We start from the raw sequence: 20,569 nt of genomic DNA, 5'->3' as shown, positions 1-20,569 counted from the left end.
TTAAGGTCATAATCCGAGGTTTGGTATTCCACTTAAAAATTCACAACTCCTGAGAATTATACTATAGTATAATTATATTAGAGAAAAAAAAATGTAAACCGGCATCAGAAATTCATGAGTTTTAATAAATATTATTTAATTATAGTCTAGTTTAGTTTGAAAGAAAATTCACCAAAATACCGGAAAATCATTTTCAATCAACTTCATTCAATGAACTTAAATTTTAATCGATCAAAATATTAAATATTATTTATTAATTATTACATAAATTAAATTAATTATTAAATATGTTTTATTAAAATTCATTTAATTCATATTTAATTTTTCATATTAATTTAATTCGATATTCTTTAATTTGCCTTACATTAAAATAAATAAGTAAATTAAAATAAGTAAGTTTTGAGTACTATAACGATAAAAATAGTTAACAATAATTTGAAATAAACAACAAAATATAAATGCCCGTTTTTCTGCTTTGATTATGTTTTTAAAGACAATGTGATTACAATTATTAGAAACTTGAATATTTACTGTTGTAGACTAAAATTCGATTTTATGTCACAGGAAATAAGCCATAAATACGGAAGTGAAGTTTCTTCCATTGTGTGTAGTTTACGGGGTTCTTTAGCTCTGTAAAGTTTCCAGTGAATTGGACAAATGGTTTCAAAATTATAAATTCACCATTTTAGTGATAAAAAATGCGTAGGTATATGAAAGACGAAAAGTTTGAGATAGAGAACATCTTTTGATTTTGCAAAAATTTTGATTTTAGAAGATATTCAGATGTGAAAACCGACATAAATTTATTTCTTGCTAAAAAATAACTTTTTCGCTAAGTCGCTATTTCAATATCTATCATCCCAGAGGCCTATTTTAGTAGAAGCGACTTACGGTTTTTGCTACGTTTTATATGAATATTATATAATTTCTTTTAAAAAAATCTACTCTTATATAATAAGCCACAGAAAGGCAAAAATCATATATAATTTTTTTACGAGGGTTGGCAACAGCATAGCCCATTTTTGAAAAATCGATGTTTTTGAAAAAATTTTTTTTGTAAGTCTGTCGGTTTCGAATATAGGATTCGAATCCGGGATCTTTACCAGTAAAGTCCCTTGTCAACGCGTTAGCTGTTGCTGCATCCATCATTCCCAGATAATCAATTGTTATTAATTAATATTATATAAATTAATTTTCAAAAATGTCCCAGCTCTTAGTGTCCAATGGCAAGAAGCTCGGACACATTTATGATTTTTCCGTTTTCGACCTTGTTTCATAAAATGAAGTTTAAACAACACCGGTTATTCCTTGTTCATAGATTCCCCTTGTAAGAAGAGTAGAACAACGCTCAATAACATTATGTATTAATGGCAGTCTGAAATATTATTGAACCTCCAGACTTTGCTTCCTTTTTGAGATTAAGTTCTGTGAAAACAAAAATAAGGGTTCATGTTAGTTTAAAGAAAAATGCCATAATTGGAAGTATTATTTAATAGCGAGTACATTTAAATTTTAGATTTTAACCCCGTGATCTCATTCTGATTAATGACGAGTGAGAAGTGAGGGCTTAGGCATACTTCGGAGTGTACAATACTGAGTGATTCTCAGCTCAAGACCTGTCTATTGTATTTCTTCCAACAGAAAAAATGTAATGATTTAAATGATTATAAATTTTGGTTTGTTGTAAATCTTACTCGTTTTGCTTTAACTATATATGAACAATCTGTTGAAAGGTATTTTGTTTACATATTTATCTAGGAATATTTTTAAATTTGTCTTAATTTAACCCCGTTATTTCTTAAATGACTCAAAAGATACTTCTTTTTATTTTTATTTTTTGCGAGCGTATTTCAACTACGAGGTTATATGAATCTCGGTGTGCTGGTGTTTAAGAAAAAAGCTCATTTGTAAGTATACCAGGTTCGAATGCGGCTCAAAAGATTAAATATTTGGTTTGTACATGATATTTAATCGTATCTGGTAAAGTGTCAAAATCGACTGAAGATGACAATATTTATTTTAGTGAGCAAAACGTAAGATTTTAGTATGGTCGACATAAATTTATTACAATCAATTAAAAGGGTATGTACGGATACGACCGGTATTCCGTATTTTAATTTGTACATGGAGAAATTTCAGAAAATTTTATTAATTTTTGTTTGTTTGTTTTTTCTTTCTCGCTTATTACCACATTCGTTTTACGAAGTCCTATGAAAGCCGGTCTTCGGTTATTTGCCAGAACTTCCTATTGAAAAGCTGAATTGTGCTAAAATATTCATTTGATGCATAACATCAAAATATTATATGTGTGTTTGAATGATGGAATAGAAGCAGAATAGTAGTGAATAGTAACGGTTTTGAAACAATTTTAAAAGAGTGACATTCATGTCTTTTAAGTTCAATTAAAATTAAAATTACATTTAAATCAAATTCTTTTACTAAATATTTGTGAAGGTTGTTTTTTTCATTTAATAACGTAGTTTCATGATTGTCTGAGACTTTTACTCTTTCTACGGATTTGGCTGATTGGCCACTAATTACTTCGTTTTATAAACATTTTTCCTCCGTCGCCAGATTTACCATATAGATATCAAAATGCCTCCCTCATACAGCACAATAACGATTATATATTTAACACCTTGACATTTATAGTTTCGAGTGCACTTTTTCTTCAGCGAGCCTTGGAAGAGTATTTTGTCCGAACCATTTCACGATTAATATAATTTCGAAACTTGCAATTTGAATTAACGACTGGTGAATCCATTCCGGATGGTTATTACGTCTAGACTTGGAGCAATCTGAAAGGCGTCTGTAGTTAGCAACACAATCATCCCTAACCGCCTGTAATTGAGTTACCCATAGACCTATTAGCGACCGCACACGCAATATATTGCAATTAAACTTGATTAACATATGGTTCATCTTACGGTATCATCTGCAGAGGTCAAAAATGGATTTTTCTTCGAGGAGGGAAAACGATAAGTAATATACTACACGTTTTTTACTTCATTTGCATCAAGAACGGCTTTTAATTTTTTTAAACTTTTTTAGTCTGAAAACTATAATTTCTGCTGGATCTTTTTTCGTGTTCAGTTGGTAATTATAATTCGAGGTTAGATGGTTTAAAAAAAATCTATTTTAACTCATTACGTTCATGTTAACTACTTACTCACTCGCATACAGAACAAACAACAACAAAAATACGTACAACGGACGCACATTAAAACTTTGTGAGAACGGCATACGAAACAACATCAATAACTTATACAAGCAACATTGTTAATACTAAAAAGAAGGACAATAATGCATTGAGAAATAAAGAAGAAAGAATAAAGTATGCATATTCAGACACAATTACAGAAGAATATACAATCGAACCGAAGAGTCTAGTTAAGACGTAATTAAAACCACACATAAAATTAACTGCAACTATACTCGAGCACAATAATAAATAAAACAAAAATAGGTACATACAAACATTTATGGTAGTTACCAGAACGTATTAAAGACACTATATATACGTAATAATAATTTTATAAGAATTATAAAAGTAGGTAGATAAAGAAGCCAAGAATGATACGAAGCTACGAAACACAACCGTCATTCTATTGAAGAAAAATTACCCAAAAAACCGAATAACAATAATAAATAAATAAACAGAAACTAGACTAAAACAATAACTGTAACTGTAAATACAAGTACCACAATACCAAATACCAAATACTCATTCTTCTTTTTAACTGTGAACATATACAGCACATTCTCTCTCTCTCTCTCTCTCTCTCTCTCTCTCTCTCTCTCTCTCTCTCTTTCTCTCTCTCTCTTTCTCTCTCTCTCATTCTCTCTCTCTCTATTTATTCCTCTCCTTCTCTGTCTGTCTATCTCTCTTCCTCTCTCTCTCTCTCTCTCTTTCTCTCTCTCTCATTCTCTCTCTCTCTATTTATTCCTCTCCTTCTCTGTCTGTCTATCTCTCTTCCTCTCTCTCACACTCTCTCTTTCTTCCTCTCACTCTCTGTCTGTCTCTCTTCCTCTCTCTCACACTCTCTCTTTCTTCCTCTCTCTCTCTCTCTCTCTCTCTCTCTCTCTCTTTCTCTCTCTCTCATTCTCTCTCTCTCTATTTATTCCTCTCCTTCTCTGTCTGTCTGTCTCTCTTCCTCTCTCTCACACTCTCTCTTTCTTCCTCTCACTCTCTGTCTGTCTCTCTTCCTCTCTCTCTTCCTTTCTCTCTCTCTCTTTCTCTCTTTCTTCATCTCACTCTCTGTCTGTCTATCTCTCTCTTCCTCTCTCTCTCTCTCTCTCTCTCTCTCTCACGTTATTTACAGATTTATTTATTTACATTTTAAGCATTTAAATGGTGAATGACAAATTCTCTCTTTCTCTCTCTCTCACTCACTTTATCTGACTCTCTAACTCCCTTTCTTTATCCATTACTTTTTCAGTCTCTCTCATACTTTTCTTATCGTTCTCTTTCTCTGCATCAGCGCCACCCTTTTGCTTTCTTTGCCAGTCTGTGATGACTGGCTCTCTAAGTCTTTCTTAGTTTGTGATTCCCTTTCTCTCTATTATTGGATTTTTTCACTATTTCTATTTTTGACTCTCTCGTTTCCCTCCCTCAATATTTCTCTAGCCCTTAATAATATTTTCCTCTTTCTTTATCTCGTCGTAAATTTTTTCAATCTAAATTCTTTCAAAATCTTTCATATCTATTTCTCATTCTCTCTCTAACTCACAGCCAGAAAAAAAAATTAACTGCAAAAAATTTAAATAAACTGTAATAGTCATTAATATCGTTTTTTCGTTTGCTGCTCGTTATTAAATTGTTTGAGCAATTTGGATCATAATTACTTTGCCTAATCATAATTTTTATTTGGCTAATAGTATATAGTTATAGCTTTAAAACGCCAAAAAGAAAGATGAGCTAATTCTCAAGGCTCACGACTTTTAGTCAAGGGGTTTTATTAATAAGCGAAGGCAATTCGGGTGAAGATCGAAAAAAGGTAGATTTTCGTAGTTAATAATTACACCTTCGGTCGAAAGTGCAACTCGAAATAATTCATGAGCTTTTATCGTATGCCAGCCGTGAACTACATGGAAGGATAGACTTTCGTCTTGACCTTAAACCACATCCATTGTGCGTGCGATGATGATGATGTAAGACGCAGGTACTGTCGTTCGATGACGTGTCATTGAATACGACATGCCGCTCGTTTGCCTCTGGTTCGGGTAGTGTGGGGAGGCAAGGATAATATTCTTTTCACCTAACGCCCGCATAACTTCCTTATTGTCGAAAAACCCAGTTAAAGACGTTTAAAACGAGACAGTCAGAAATGCGAGGTTGGCACGATTCCTTCGTTCGAATTATGAAAGAACGGGTGGATCCGATGACATCAGCTGTTCTTCGGCCGTTAATGGAAACCTTTTAGACCCTGAGATAATCTGGACTGAAAATAATTTATACGATGTGCTGTAAATAACTATGTACGTTATAATTTCCTAACAAGACTTTCGTTATAAAGCAGAAAATTAAAACGTACAAATTTTATTTAAATTTAAAACATTCCCACTGAACAATTATAAATTTATTCTTTAATTCTAACAGGACAAGGCAACTTATTGCATTGAATTATTGCTAGTTATTTGTAACTTACAATACTTTGAAGTTTATTTTACAACATATAGTTTAATATTAAAAAAATGTTTAAAAACTGAGGAAGAGCACGCATACAAAAAGATCAACATAACAAGATAGATAGGCATATAAAAAGAAAGATAGAATGATAGAGAAGAAGAGTTCATTTGTGGTGTGAGATATGAAATCTTGCGAGGATAAAATAGGGAGACTAGATGTATGCACAGACAGATAGGTAGGTACATAAAATGATAAATAGTAACATATTTTTAAAGGTAGATAAGGCGATACAAACACTGATAGGCAAAAAAGTGGCCACCTTAATATTTTTCATTATCTCTTAGACAATTCTCCATTGATCATCTTTCAACAATATTTGCTCCGTTTTAAAGGATTACAGGTAAATAAAACACATATAAAATCTTCCACTTGTGCTTACAATTGGATTTTGTAAATAAACCTTTGAATAGTTTTTTTATTCTTAGTTTTTCTGCAAAGCTTCTTTCTAACCTTCCGGTAATTCGATTTTTTAAGTTGTACCATTTATAAGTTTCAAATTTGTTTGAGTGATGGTCTTAAGTGATACAGATTTGGCTAGACTCGTAGTATTGTTGCACAATATAAAAAGTCAAGCGTATATGGCCAGGGTGGTTAACATTCCCTGAAGTCCAAAGGGTCTTCCATTGCTACAAAGTAATAGAGATTAGGCAAGAAATCATGGGCCAGGTCGCCATCAGGGAAATGATCGTTTTCGAAAGTCCTATGTAATCAACATTCTAGCACTGCTGAGATCAAGGAACGACTTCAACAAGTTAGAAAAGTTAATGCCAGTTTACGCATTGTAAGAATTTCAGAAGCTAGGTAATGTGCGAGAAGGCCACTGGTTTTGACAAGGCCCAGAACATTTTCACTCTGGAGGTGCTATGGAGGTGGTCGTGTTATGGGTTTGAGGAGCCTATTCTGGGGAAGGTTGCACAAACCTGATCTTCATCTGGGTTCCCTAACAGCTGCGCGATACACTGAAAAAAGTGTTATCAGAAGAAGTTGTCCCTTGTATGCCACTAATCAGCGACGGTTTTAATTTTATGCACGACAATGCAAGGCCCCACACAGTTCATCGTAGTAGTTAGTAGTTCCTAGTAAGAACTGCTTAGAACAAGCTTTAATGCAATGTTTGCAGTGGCCAGCATGTAGTCCCGACTCATATATTGTATTTTTCAAAAAATATACAATAAACAAAAAAAACAAAAAAAAAAAAAAAAAAACAAAAAAAAGATTGCTAATATTTACTTAAAAAACGAGGGTGGCCACTTTTTTTGCTTCTCAGTGTATATTTATTTATTAATATAATCATAGTGGTGCACGTATCTACATTTATTTTCATACTCAAGAGTGAAACATAGATAATGAAAAACGTGAACTCTTTATTCTAACTAATTTTCGCTTTTTATAAATTACGATGACGGATGTGATTTCGTAGATATTTTACAACAATGCAAGGCTCCACACAGCTTGGATTGTTAGTAACCTATTTCGAACGGGCTTCAATTCAATGTTTGGGGTGGCCAGCATCTCGAATTCAACCCTATCGAACATCTCTGGGACGAGTAGTCAAAGAGGGTAAAACATCGCCCAGTGATGCCTAAGAATTCGCATGAATTGTGCTGTTGGAAGAGTATGAAAATATTCCACAGCATTACATTCAAAACTTCATAAAATCGCTGAATTGAATATTTTCATCTTTGTTTCCATTGCAATTTTTATTTTATTTTACAATTAATTAAGGTTTTTAGTTGAGATGAAAAAAAGTTAATGGCACGAGAGGGATTCGAACCCACGACCTTCGGCTAGATACGCCGCTGCTCTAGCCTGGTAGAGCAGCGACGTATCTAGCCGAAGGTCGTGGGTTCGAATCCCTCTCGTGCCATTAACTTTTTTTCATCTCAACTAAAAACCTTAATTAATTGTAAAGTATTAATTGGTCAAGCGGACCACGAAAATAGTGAATATTATTTTATTTAACTATATCATATATTTTTCTTCTATAATATCCAGTAAACAACAATAAATGAAAAATTGGAACGATTGCAAGTATTTGCTCAAATAAAAGAGGATGACCACTTTTTTGCTTCTCAGTATAAATACATCGAATCTAGAGGGAGAGAGAAAGAGAAAGAGAAAGAAAAAGAGAGAGGGAAAGAGAGAGCGTGAGAGAGAGGCAGAGAGAAGGGGGAAGAAAGCAAGGGAAAGTAGAAGATAAAATATGAGAGGAAGAACAAAATAAAAGGACAACATATCACTCTCTCTCTTCTCTCTCTCTCTCTCCCTCTCTCTCTCTCCTCTCTCTTTCTCTCCTCTCTCTCTCTCTCTCTCTCTCTCTCTCTCTCTCTCTCTCATTGACGCTAATTGTGTTTTTAGATTCACAAAGGACACCGAAAGATATATGCTTTTTTCGAACCGTGATTATTGAAGATGGAGTAATCGATATTATGTAGGCGACAGAGGTGTGACCGAGCTTATGAATATATGGTCATAGGAATTTTCGGTTCGCCTTTTTCCAGCGGGAGCCTTGAAATAAACGCCCCATGCCTCCGTCTGCCCGGAAGTCAAACACAAATATACAATAGGTATTATTTCGGTTTTGACGTCTGCCTGATTTTTTTTCTTTCGTCGGGAGGAGGACCCGCATAATCAGGTGATTCGCCTTACGGCAGATCCGCCTCGGGAATGACTTCTCTTTTATAAATAACACCGGACGTTGTACTTTCTTAAAATGTTCTTTCCAAACGAAAGTGTATTAAAAATTTGTTATATAATTTTTTGAACTTTTTTTCAATAATAAATATGAGAATATTTAATATTTTTGCCAAATGCGTTGAGCTATGACACTACTTATACTAGGACTTAGCTGATAGCATTTTTTGTGCATTCATTACAACAATTTTAAAATTAGAACAGTCTTTTGAAAAACACGCACCACTAACAAAATTTACCGTTTTGTTAAAGTCTTAGGAAAAAAAAAATTTTGGTTAAAACATTATTTTGAACGAAGCATGTCTAAAAATTGTCAAAATCCCATTAGTTTAAAAGAGTATTGAACATCCAAAGAATACTTGACAGAGTTCTCAAGTAGGTGGGTAAGTCAGACTTGCACAAGTATTTAAGGCTTTGCCGCATGACGGGCTTCGAGTACTTACATCAAGTACCTTGTCGGAAATATCTCCTGTATAAAAGAGTGATAATTATTTGGTTATTTAAAAGTTCAGTTTGCTGATCGTCTTAACAGCCCCTAATTATTACAACACAAGTCATACAGCATATAATCTTTCGTCTCTCAAATAAACAATAATTAAATTTTTGAAAGTTTCTTCACAAAGAAGTTATGTTTATGGACCTTAAAGGAGTATTGATACACCAAAATTGTTGCTGTTCAAACTATTCAATGTTTAACATTGTTGTTGTATTGGATTGTTGTTCATAAAGTTAATAAATAAGAAGAGTTACGTAATATAGTTTTGACAAAAGGTTGATAGACTAACACTTAGGATTACCATAAGAACAATTACAAATACCATTTCTTAACGTAGGAGTTTTTTAAATTTATTTATACCGGAAGTTAATGACAATCATTATATGATAATGATTTATTACATTTATTGTGGGCTGGATTACAATACAATTTCTCAATATTTATTTATTTACTTTTGTTTGTGTTAGATTATTTTTGTTTGGTAAATCTGGATCCTTCCTGTCCTATTTTCGCCTTTTGCGTTCTTGAGTTTTCTGTACTGAACAATAGTCTTATATCGCTGATCAGGGATATAAGCTGGATAAGGATCGTTGTTGACTCCTTCAATTTGTGCAGATTTTGCTTCTGTCAAACGCAAACGACTGACTTGTTGCAGCGTTGCTCTTTTCAGCGACTTTTTGTCTAAAAATAAAAACAAAACAATCACATAATTACATTGCATTTGTTATTTTATTTTTACAATAGGGATTAAAAATACCCATTTCTCAATTTACGGTTTATGTCACAAAATCAGTTTAGACTGGAAAATCATGATTTTATCTTAGGCGAATGTATGTTTTTGGAAATTTGATAACGTTTGAAACTGTTTAGGTATCCAAGAAGATGGCAGATCATCTCTTGTTCTAACTATTCTATGCATTATTTTACGTCGCATACTGGTTTTTGTTTGGTGATCCTAGATCCTTCGTATTCTATTTTCACTTTTTGCGTTCTTGAGTTTTCTGTACTGAACAATAGTCTGATACCACTGATCAGGGCTTCGATAGCTGGGGTGTATCATCACTGTTTGTGATAATTGATGATCACCGATGTGAGAGGCATTTTAGAACCAGTTTTTCCCCACTTACATGCAATGAGCCAGCTTCGATCATAAGGGCGTTGTCGGTGTAGACTACATAGCCTTTTTTACACCATCTAGTTGTCTTGTATTGAAATCAGACCAGTTGAGCAAAGTGAAATAATGCTTCCGTAGTATATATTGATCAATATTAGTGCGTCATACGTTAAAAGGCTTATATTAGGGTGGGCACCATATTTTATTCTGGAAACACATTTAAGAATATTCAATTTCCTTTCCCAGTATTCTGTATGAGTTTTCCATAGTAATTTACGTTCGATGTGCACCCCCAGAAATTTGGATAACGCTCTTGGTTAGATTTTGTAGACCCTTCTGTTGACTGGTTGGTATTCTAATTTTTCTTTCGCTGAGTGAGACTCATTGCGTACGTTTTTACTCTAATGCAGTGAAACCAATTCTGCATTCCGTTATAGGTATCTTTTAAACGATAGCTTTTTCTAAAGTCTTTTCGCTTGTACTGCAAATTGGGATATTTTGAACTTAGGAGAAATTAGGATGCTGAAGGATGCTGTATAGATGGAGAAAAGAATCGAACTTAGGACTACACCTTGCGGTAAACCAATAGAAATTCTCTTGATCCAAGCTTTTCGCCATCTAGTATAAAATGAAATGTTTTAAACTTAAGTTAGTATCTCTAATAAATAAAGCTATATTATCATAGGTGCGAGACCTTTCTTGTTTGTTCAGCCTTACTTTAATCCTTCTGTCGAATATTTTTAAAAAACGGACGCCACGACTGTAAGGCGGTTACCGGTCTAAATGGTTTTCTAATCAGTAATAATAAATGATTATTCCATTGTGAGATGTTTTCTCCGTTGAGCCACATATTATGAAACATCCTTAAACAGAGTACCGAGTTATTTGCGTTATCAGGTAGATGCCGACGCAGAGGGTAATAAATACCATCGCACCCTCGCAGCCCGGGGAATTATTCAGGTTAGCTGAAATGGCGGTCATTAATTCTTGTACAGAAGGCCTCTCAGTCCCGTCACGTTCTTCTATTTGGAGATCATCAAAGTTGCCAAGGTATATATATACAAGATTTAACGGAACGCTATGCTGGTAAAGTCAATAAAGTAGTGTTGTGCTATATATATTGTCCAATTAAAACATTATCATTATATATATATTCACTACTTTGTTGACTTTACCGTCACCCCTTTTGTAAGCATAGCGTTCCGTTAAATCTGCGCATGCTCACTTCAATCAATTATTTAGCGTTACCGTTCTCGCTAACGTTATACAAAATCGTCCTATTGCTTGACCAAACCTTTGAACTCAACGTACAGTTCACGACTTCTGAACAGATAGATGACTCATTAAACATACAGACAATCTCTATACAAAATAGTATTTGCAACTCAACAAATCAAACCCAACACATACCAACAATCTTTCACTTTACATAAGGACCGTATCGCTCTAGGTACACGTAAAAAACCCAGATCTTTTGACCCAAAAAGATACTTAAGAGAGAACTACAAAACGACTTCCCCACCCAATTAACTCATGATAATTCCTTATGTACGACATTGAATCATATTCTTTATGTGTGGTGTTTAGTGACTGTTAGCCAATGATCATTTGGAGATCGTGAGGTGCAACCTGGTGGGACGAAGGTTTTAGAAAAAGTTTCCTTTATCATCTTTGACTAGCAATCAACTGTCACTGGCACTCTCAACACGACACACAAGAATCCACGAAAACAAACATTTTGAGCCCTGAAGATGATCTCAAGTTCGAAACGTTGGCATCATAAGAAAATGTTTTCTGAAATCTACGTCAACCATACCGCACCTCACGATCTCCAAATAATCAGATTCTTTATATAAGACTTCATCCCATATCCATCGTAGAGATAATGGCCCTTGCGCCAAGTCCGACGAGGAAAAATCCTATTCAAGGAAAGCACTCGTTTTTCCTTCCTTATATCTTTAATTCCGTCCTGTGAACAACACATTTTTCTGCCGCTCGGAAATTTTCAACCATAATTTTTTTTCAATAAACCACCAAAACCCGTCAATCTTGCTACATGTAATGCTCTATGAATTGAATAAATTATATATTGAGTAAAATTCTGCACTTTTTTGTGCCTATGCCATATCATTGTATCCCAACAAACTGTTCCGAGTCATCAATTTGGATTCAGGTCCCTACACTCCACAATGTCATCGCGTTTTGGTCGTCAATCTCATCATGCAACTGTTTGATGATCTGAATCGGTCATTGCGGTAGGTTTAAAGGAAGAAGAACACCTTCCTAGAACAACTTGTTGCCTAAGGTGAGAAAGATTCTTGAAGACAATGTCAAACTAAAGTTTAATTTGTAAAGTGCTTTTTTTTGTATACATTCTCAATTTCTTGTCACATATTATTATTTCATTTCAAACCAAATGCATGTGTTTGTGTTCTTCGGAAGAGACTTTTATACCAGGCCGTGGACGTTGCGTTTCGGATAAACAATCCTTGCAATATGGACATGAACAACAAATAAGTTTTGAAACTTTTTCCGGACACCGTATAGAACCCGTCCATTCTCCAGCACATTTTAGCATAAATTGACCTTAACAGAGTGTGTAAGCAGGACTTAAACGATCAAAGGAAGGAAAGATTTATCTGGAGGAATTAGTAAATTCTACTGTTAGATAACTTTCCCGTTAACCGCGGATTTACCTCCTTGATTAGACATGGATCCAACGGCATGATAACTCTACCCGGTCTCACTTCCCTCCCTGGTGCAATTAACGAGATAAGTCGCCCCATAAAAGACCTTGAGCTGATCGGGGAACAATTTAAGAGCGGACGGAATTGCAACAACTCCCTTCAAACTGGGTTAGGCAGATGAGCCCAATCATTAACCACGCTCACACACACGCCTCAATGCTCGTGACCGGCTCCCCGTTCTCGTTGCTACAGTTTATAAGCAACCACTGACACCGATGAATCCGTCCAGTCATGGGATTATGCAACTTTCTGGCACTTATTTGAATAAACATTTGTAGAAAGCAGTAACACGGACACAGGCGTCGGCTGAAGATGTCTTAAAGCCGATTCTCCTCTGAATACGGTGAGAATCGAGCGGCCCGAAAATGATGAGCAGTGACTGAACTGCTGACAGAAGATAAATTTGCATTGAAATTCAAACAAAACCGTCTTTCATTATCGTTTGGAAAGCCCTCGGGTGAGAAGTTTAAAATGACCAGGGTCATGGATGAATAAAAGAGATAGGAAACTTCATATTTTATGAACCTCTTATTGTCAAACATGTCATTTATGTGATTGACGCACAGAAAAACACACATGCACAAAGTGGGAGGAAACGCGAACAAATTAACTGACAGAAACGTACACTAGACTGTTTATTTCATCGATATCAATGGGGTTAAAAATAAACCACTAAAAATTAACTACAAGATCACGCAGATTACCATTGGACATGGGAAAATGGCGCATATCTGCATCGCTTTGGTATTTGTACGTTCAGTCATGCACCTGCGAATATCTGTCCCACAAAAAATTATAGCATTTGCTCTGGGAATGATATTTGTCAGCCCACGAGGCATCGATTTCAGTAGCTGGTTTAAAATTTGGATAAAATTGTGAAATACAATAATAGCAATATAAATTTATATTTTGCTAAAGGTTACGTAAAAATATTACTATAATATTGTTAATAAAAATACTACTTTTATATTCTTTATAAAACATAAAATATTTTTAATTATAATTAGTGGTTGTGATATCTATCCTTGGTGATGAACGTGAAATTTGGTCGTTACCGATCGTTTTGCTGGTCTATCTTCGCCGGGATGCCGTAATGCATCTGACTGACAAGCGAATATAGCCGAACCAATTTGATAGGTGACAGAGTCTAGTTTATCCTTTTTTTTTTTTTTTTTTTGAGGGGCGCGAACCACCAAGGGTCATGTTAGCCCCGTATCTTTTAAGAGAATCCCCCTGCGGGAGGAAGATCGAGGAGCCAGCACACCAAAAGGGCGCACCCACACATCAATACCCCAGCATGCCCAACCCCACAACCCACCCTGGGCACAGGGAGTCCCATGTTACACATTGCTCTTTATATTTTGTTGATTAGATTAGCTTCATTTAAAAAGTGAAACAGCTTTGTAAGTNTTCAGTGCTTGGGAACACTTGGATTTCAGAGTTTTGAGGTGAGCAGCCCAGTTTAAATTCTTATCAAAGATAACTCCAAGATAGGGGACTCGATCTACGAATTTGATTGGGTTATTTGAAATATACAAAACTGGAAAACTACTAGGTCGTCTTTTTGAGAATAGAATTCCTGCTGACTTTTCAATAGAGACAGTAAAGCCAGTTTTGCATAGCCACTGATGAACATCATTTAAACTAGTTTGCATGTCCTCTTGTAGCATTGTTATATTTTTTCCCTGACAGTACAATACCAGATCATCTGCATACAGCATTGCTCTACACGGCAATCGTATATGCTTAAGTACCTCATTAAAGGTTAAGCAGAAAAGTGTAGCACTAAGCACACTGCCCTGTGGTACTCCATTTTCCTGAGCAAAGCTCTCTGAGTACGCAGAGCCACATCTCACACGAAAACTTCTTCTGTCTAGAAAGTTCATAATAAATAATAGCATACTTCCTGATATCCCTAAATTCTGTAGCGTGTCTATAATCAGATGTCTCCATGTTCGATCAAATGCGTTTTGTATATCTAAAAATACCGCTAATAATTTGTTTTTATTTTGGAATGAGTCACATATAGCGAGTTCAAGATTTACAAGATTATCCCTTGTACTCCTGTTTCTTCTGAAGCCGCTTTGCCATTCAGGTAGCAGCCCTTGGGTCTCTAGATACCAGTGTAGTCTGTTTGCAATCATTTTTTCAGCTAGTTTGCACATGGAACAGGTTAAAGATATGGGTCGATAGTTTTTTGCCTCCAGCGGATGCTTATCTTTTTTAAGGATCGGTATTGTGTACGCGGTTTTCCAGATGCGTGGAAACTCCCCATTTCTATAGATCCTGTTAATAATTTTAAGTACGATTACTTTATCTGAAGTTTTTAAATTTTTCATGAATGAAATACAGATGTCATCAGGGCCAGGAGAAGTGTCTTTGCGCGAATTTAGAGCAACCATAAATTCAGTTTCAGTGAATGGAAAGTTTAGCGGATCAGATGAGTCGTGCGTTACAACTATAGGAGTTTTTTCTCGATCTTGTTTGATGGATATGAAGGAATTCGTATAGTTTGCTGTAGCAGATACATCATGATAATGCATGGCAAGAATGTTAGCAATGGTAGTAGGGGTTGTAGCAATGTCCCCATTACCTGTTTTGAGGTATGCTATGGATGGTGTGAATCCCTTGCCTCTTATTTTTCTGACAGTATCCCAGAAGATAGCTATGGGAGTGCTGGAAGTGGTATTCTTAAGAAATTGCCGCCAGGAATCTTTCTTACTTTTTTTGATAATATATCTAGCATGTTTTTTGGCCGCATTGTATTTATCAAGGCTGTTCGTTGAAGGGCGACGTATAAATTGTCTTAGACACTTTTTCCTATTTTTAATTGCCTGTTCGCTTTCTTTATTCCACCAAGGGACTTTTTTACGTTTTCCTTGTGTAGGACAAGACCGTGGTATTGCTTTAGAAGCTGCTTCTAGTAGAAGTTCATTAAGAGTTGCAAGCAACCTATCTAAGTTATTATCAGTGAGATTTAGCAGCCCAAGGTTCACTTCTTCCTGGAACATCAACCAGTCAGCCTTCTGAATTTGCCACCTCGGAGGTCCACTGGCTGGGTTGTTATGAGAAGTGCAGGTAATCAATATCGGAAAATGATCACTACCGTGTAAATCATCTAGAGTGTGCCAAAGAAACTCAGGGTGTAGGGAGGGGCTAATTAGTGTTAAATCTATAGTAGAGAGTTTTCCGGATCGAGGGCAAACATAGGTGGCAGAGCCATCGTTTAAGATGTTGAGATTGCAATGTTCCATGACAGATTCAATTATTTTCCCTGAGTTATTCCGTCTATCCCCACCCCATATCGGACTATGGGCGTTGAAATCACCTAGGATTATAATGGGGTGTGGTGACTGATCATATATAGAGGTAAGGTCATTTTGGGAGAAAGGCACACCAGGGGTCAGATATAAGGAGACAATCGTAAACCGTGGCGGGGTTAATATATTTATTGCAACTAATTGCAAGTTACTATTTATATTGATAACTTGATAAGGAATGTCATCCTTGACTAAAATGCAAACACCACCACATGCAATTCGTCCATGCAAAAAGTCTTTCCGTATTGCAGAGAAATTTCTAAATTTTAATTGTTCCTTTGATGTTAAATGGGTTTCCTGTAAGCATAAAATATCTAGTTGTAAGGTTGAAATTAGATAGTTAATTTCGTCTCGATGATGGTTCAGGCCGTTTAAATTCCACTGTAGTATTTTCATTATAAGTGTATTGTTTTTTTGGCTTGGAGAATAAATTGATTGTGTAATTACTTATGTTTATCCTATTATTTTCTATGCATCCTATATATCCTATTTTATTTTTTTTCTACTTGATTGAGTAATTGTTGCTGTGGGTGATATCCTATCCAAGGACACAGTTGATGATTGCGATCCCTGGCTACTCTGGTTACCCGAAAAGGGCCTTTTATGAGACGTAGGACCGATATTTCCAGTTTGTTTTTTAGTTGTTTTCATATTAATGATAAGTGGTTCACAAGAGCTACTTCCTAACTGGGTTGAAGTTTTCGTGTCCGTTGAAAGTGATGGTCTGCTGTTTTCAATGTCATTAATTTTTCTAATTAAGAATTCAACAGCATTATGTAGCTTGTTTATTCCATTGGTTAATATTCCAAATATTGAAGGAAGGTTCTCAGCGGGGATATTAACAGTTGGGGATGGGATAGTAATTGATGAGGAAGAGGTGGACGGGATGGAGGGTTGGGGCAAGTTTGAGGATACAGTTTGGGAGTAAGACTTTTGTCCAGGAGTGGATGCATTTACATTCAGTCTTCTGAAAATATATTCCGCCTGTTTATAGGAAACTTTTTCTCTGCTTCTTATTTTTTCAATTTCCTTTTCTTTGATGTAAACCGAGCACTGTCGACTGAAAGATGGGTGTGCATCACCACAGTTCACACATTTCGGCTCGTTAGTACATTCCGTAATTGTGTGGGTGGATTCCCCGCATTTGCTGCAGACCCTGTTTTGACAAGAGGCTTGCGTGTGCCGATAGCGATAACACGCAAAACATAATATTGGATTAGGATCAAATGGTCGGACTCTTACGTTCAAAAAATCAAACGATACTTTTTCAGGTAGTTCGGGTTTTTCAAATGTGAGTATTAAGGTGGGAGTTGGAGTTTTGACACCGTTCACCATTTTGAAAATACGTTTCACTCTAGATATTCCCTGCGACTTAAGTTCATCTTCAATTTCGCTTTCGCTGCACCGTAAAAGTTCTCCAACAGTTATTACCCCCTTTGAGTAATTTAGTGACTTATGCAATTCATATTTAATAGAGATGTTTTCGAAAGTGGAAGCATACTTCAAATTGAGGAAATCTTTTTCTTGTTTTACGTCTAATAGGACTGAACCATTTTTGAGAAATTTGAGAGAGATTTGCGGGCAGTAACCCTTTATAAATTTACAGACTCGAAAAGGACTATAATCATTGAAGGTTTTTCCTGAGGCAGGGGTCAGAGACATCAAGATGTATTTTCTACACCATTTACTACATCTGACCGAAAAGAAGTCGTCCTTATCAGGCGGCTCCGGAACAAAGGTTGAATCTGTGACTTCCATCAGATTCTGCGAGATTAGGAGAATAGCAATATAATCCGTATAGTGGAATAAAATAAAACTATAAACGTTCTTTAAATTAAAGATCAAAACCAGTGATAATAATGGTTAAAAAAGGAAAACAGTACTCCCTGAAAGGAAACTAAAACAAAATCCGAAATACCCTCATTAAAAAAAAATATATAAAAAAATTAAAAATAAATAAATAACAAAAAAAATAATTTTTAATTAATTAAGGTTTTTAGTTGAGATAAAGATTGAAAGATATATTGGTCAAGCGGACCACAAAAACTAGTGAAAATAATAATAATAATAATAAAATGTGAAATATTTATTGCTATTATTCCTATGTATAACACCGATACCCCAAGAGTTTATTAACCCCATAGCTGAAATACTCTCATTAAAAGAAATAATAATAATAATCAATTTTTTATTGCTGCTATTCCTACGTATTACTGTATCTATTTATTATAACACGGGTACCCCAAGAGTTTATATAACCCTGTAGTTGAAATACCCTCATTAAAAAAAATAATAATAATAAAAGGAGTTCCTTTGTATTATTTGTAACTAAGAGCCTTCAAATTACCAGAGAAATTGACCTAATTTTATTTACCTTAATTTGATTAAATATAAAATTGCCTACCCCAAAAAACCATTGCATTGTATATAATTTTATTATAGTAATAATAATAGTAATATCATTATTATTGCTTTTATACAATATAATATATTGTAATATATGCTAAAATGTCTTTAGCATAGACTTCCTTAACTATGATGTTAAAGAGGAAGGAAGTGATGTGGATGTCAAGGAGGACCTCAAAAAGTTATGAGGTGGAGATCGGTCATTATAGAAAACGAATGGATAAAAAACAAATGCAGAACTGACGGGAGCATTATAAAAATTCAGTCACTAATAAAGTCCAGAAGATGGACATCAGTGGGAAGGCATATTAGAGAAAGACTGAGGCTCAGGTGGGTTGGTGATTTCGAGTAGGAGCTCAGAATGTTAGGAGTCAGGAGTGGACTACAGAAGCAAATAATAAAGCAATGTGGTAGCCTGTCAGGGAAGCCAAGGGTCTTCATGGCCCATAGAGCTAAGCACAAAACAGTCTGGGGTTATGAATCTGAAATTTGTTCGTCACTGATCGTTTTAGTCAGCCTGTACTCATTGGGTTGGACTGTTAGTTGTATTTGGATTTAAACCCAGAACTAGTGTAGAAAATATGAGTGCTGCGTCTTAAACTCTTTGCACCAGAGTCCCCAGGATTGGTAATAACATTGTGTTAATAGTGAGTGGTTAAGATGAAGTACTTAGAAAAGAGTTCAAATTTTTCTAGGATACTTCACTTTTCAAGGAATGAACACAAAAGTATTCTAAATTCAGAAACTGAAATAGATCTGGTTTTATTGCAGTGTATAAGAGAAGCTTTAAATCACAAAAAAAAATCATATATTAAAAATGTGTTGAAAAGCCAGACTTATATTGACAATAGATGATGGGAACTACTTTATTATTATTATCGTTTTGCAAAATATACTATAGTTTGGTCATACTGATCATCCTGCATCATTGCTGGTTTGGCGTGTCAGACACTCTAAGCGATGGGACAAATCCACTATTGATGATGGCAAAATGTTGAACATGTCTGACAGAACAAATTAACTAAGAAGGAGTAGACCAGGCTATCACATTTCAGTTCTCTACAAGAAATCCCACAGCAAAATTATTTTTCACTGTTTCTTCACATGAATAAATGAAACTTAAAAAGTATTTAAATTCCTAAAGGATACTGGTCTTATCAAATAATATTTATAAAATTCAATCCACTACTGCGTTTTTTTCCCTCTAAATTAAGTATAATAGAAATGAGAAAGTAATGGCTGAATTTGTTCAATTATTGTAGCAAATTATACTGCTTATATCTAAATTCAACCGTTCAATCATGAAAGTTCAGGGCCTTTTAGCCCCGCCATGCGCTTGGCACCAACAAGCATCTTTCCATCCTCCTCTTCACATCACTGCTGTTGTCATCTATATCTTCGATATCACCGGTCCCATGATATCCTCATTGTCTCGAAGGTGATAGTTCATGGACCGAAGAGGCACTCTTGTTCTTGCTCTTCTGAGTAATGTATCGTTGTCCTTTTGGTTTCCACTCTCTCTCTCTCTGTTCTGCATCTAAGGCAAATATCAACAAACTTTTGACTGCATTTTAATCCAATAAATTTCAAGCTTACAAACAATTTGTGAATAGAAGAGGCTGTGTTGGTAAATGGATCTGTCTCAGATGATTGGGTTCAGTGTGCCATGGTTCAGATGTCAGCAGCTTAAAGCTGCATGTAGGCTGGACTAGATGACAGTCAAAATAGCTTAAATTATAAAATTTTATTGGAAGTGAAATTAGTATGCTTTTTAACTCTTATATTTCTGTACAATTATTAATTGGAAATATGAAGTAATCGAATTAGAATATGCTGGAAAAATGGTTAGGGATGGTAAAAATATTCCTACAAATAAAAAAGGAGATGAAAATTCTCTTTCATGCAATGAACGCAGTCTTAAAAGAAAAGCTAGAAGTGGGTGGGCTATGCTTTAATATGTTTTTACATAGTAGTTTTACGCTCGTTTCAGCTTTTTATGCAAATGAATTGGATGCATATGTCCTTTTTTTGTTTTAAGACGGGTGTAGGAGGGCAGAGTCGGCCGTTGGTGGAGTCCGTGCAGCAATCAAGCAAGGGTGGGGA

The sequence above is a fragment of the Cimex lectularius genome, unplaced genomic scaffold, assembly GCF_000648675.2.
Source record: "Cimex lectularius strain Harlan isolate CLEC.00 unplaced genomic scaffold, Clec_2.1 scaffold2, whole genome shotgun sequence".
Taxonomy (NCBI): Eukaryota; Metazoa; Arthropoda; class Insecta; order Hemiptera; family Cimicidae; genus Cimex; species Cimex lectularius.
This window is presented reverse-complemented; position numbering follows the sequence as displayed.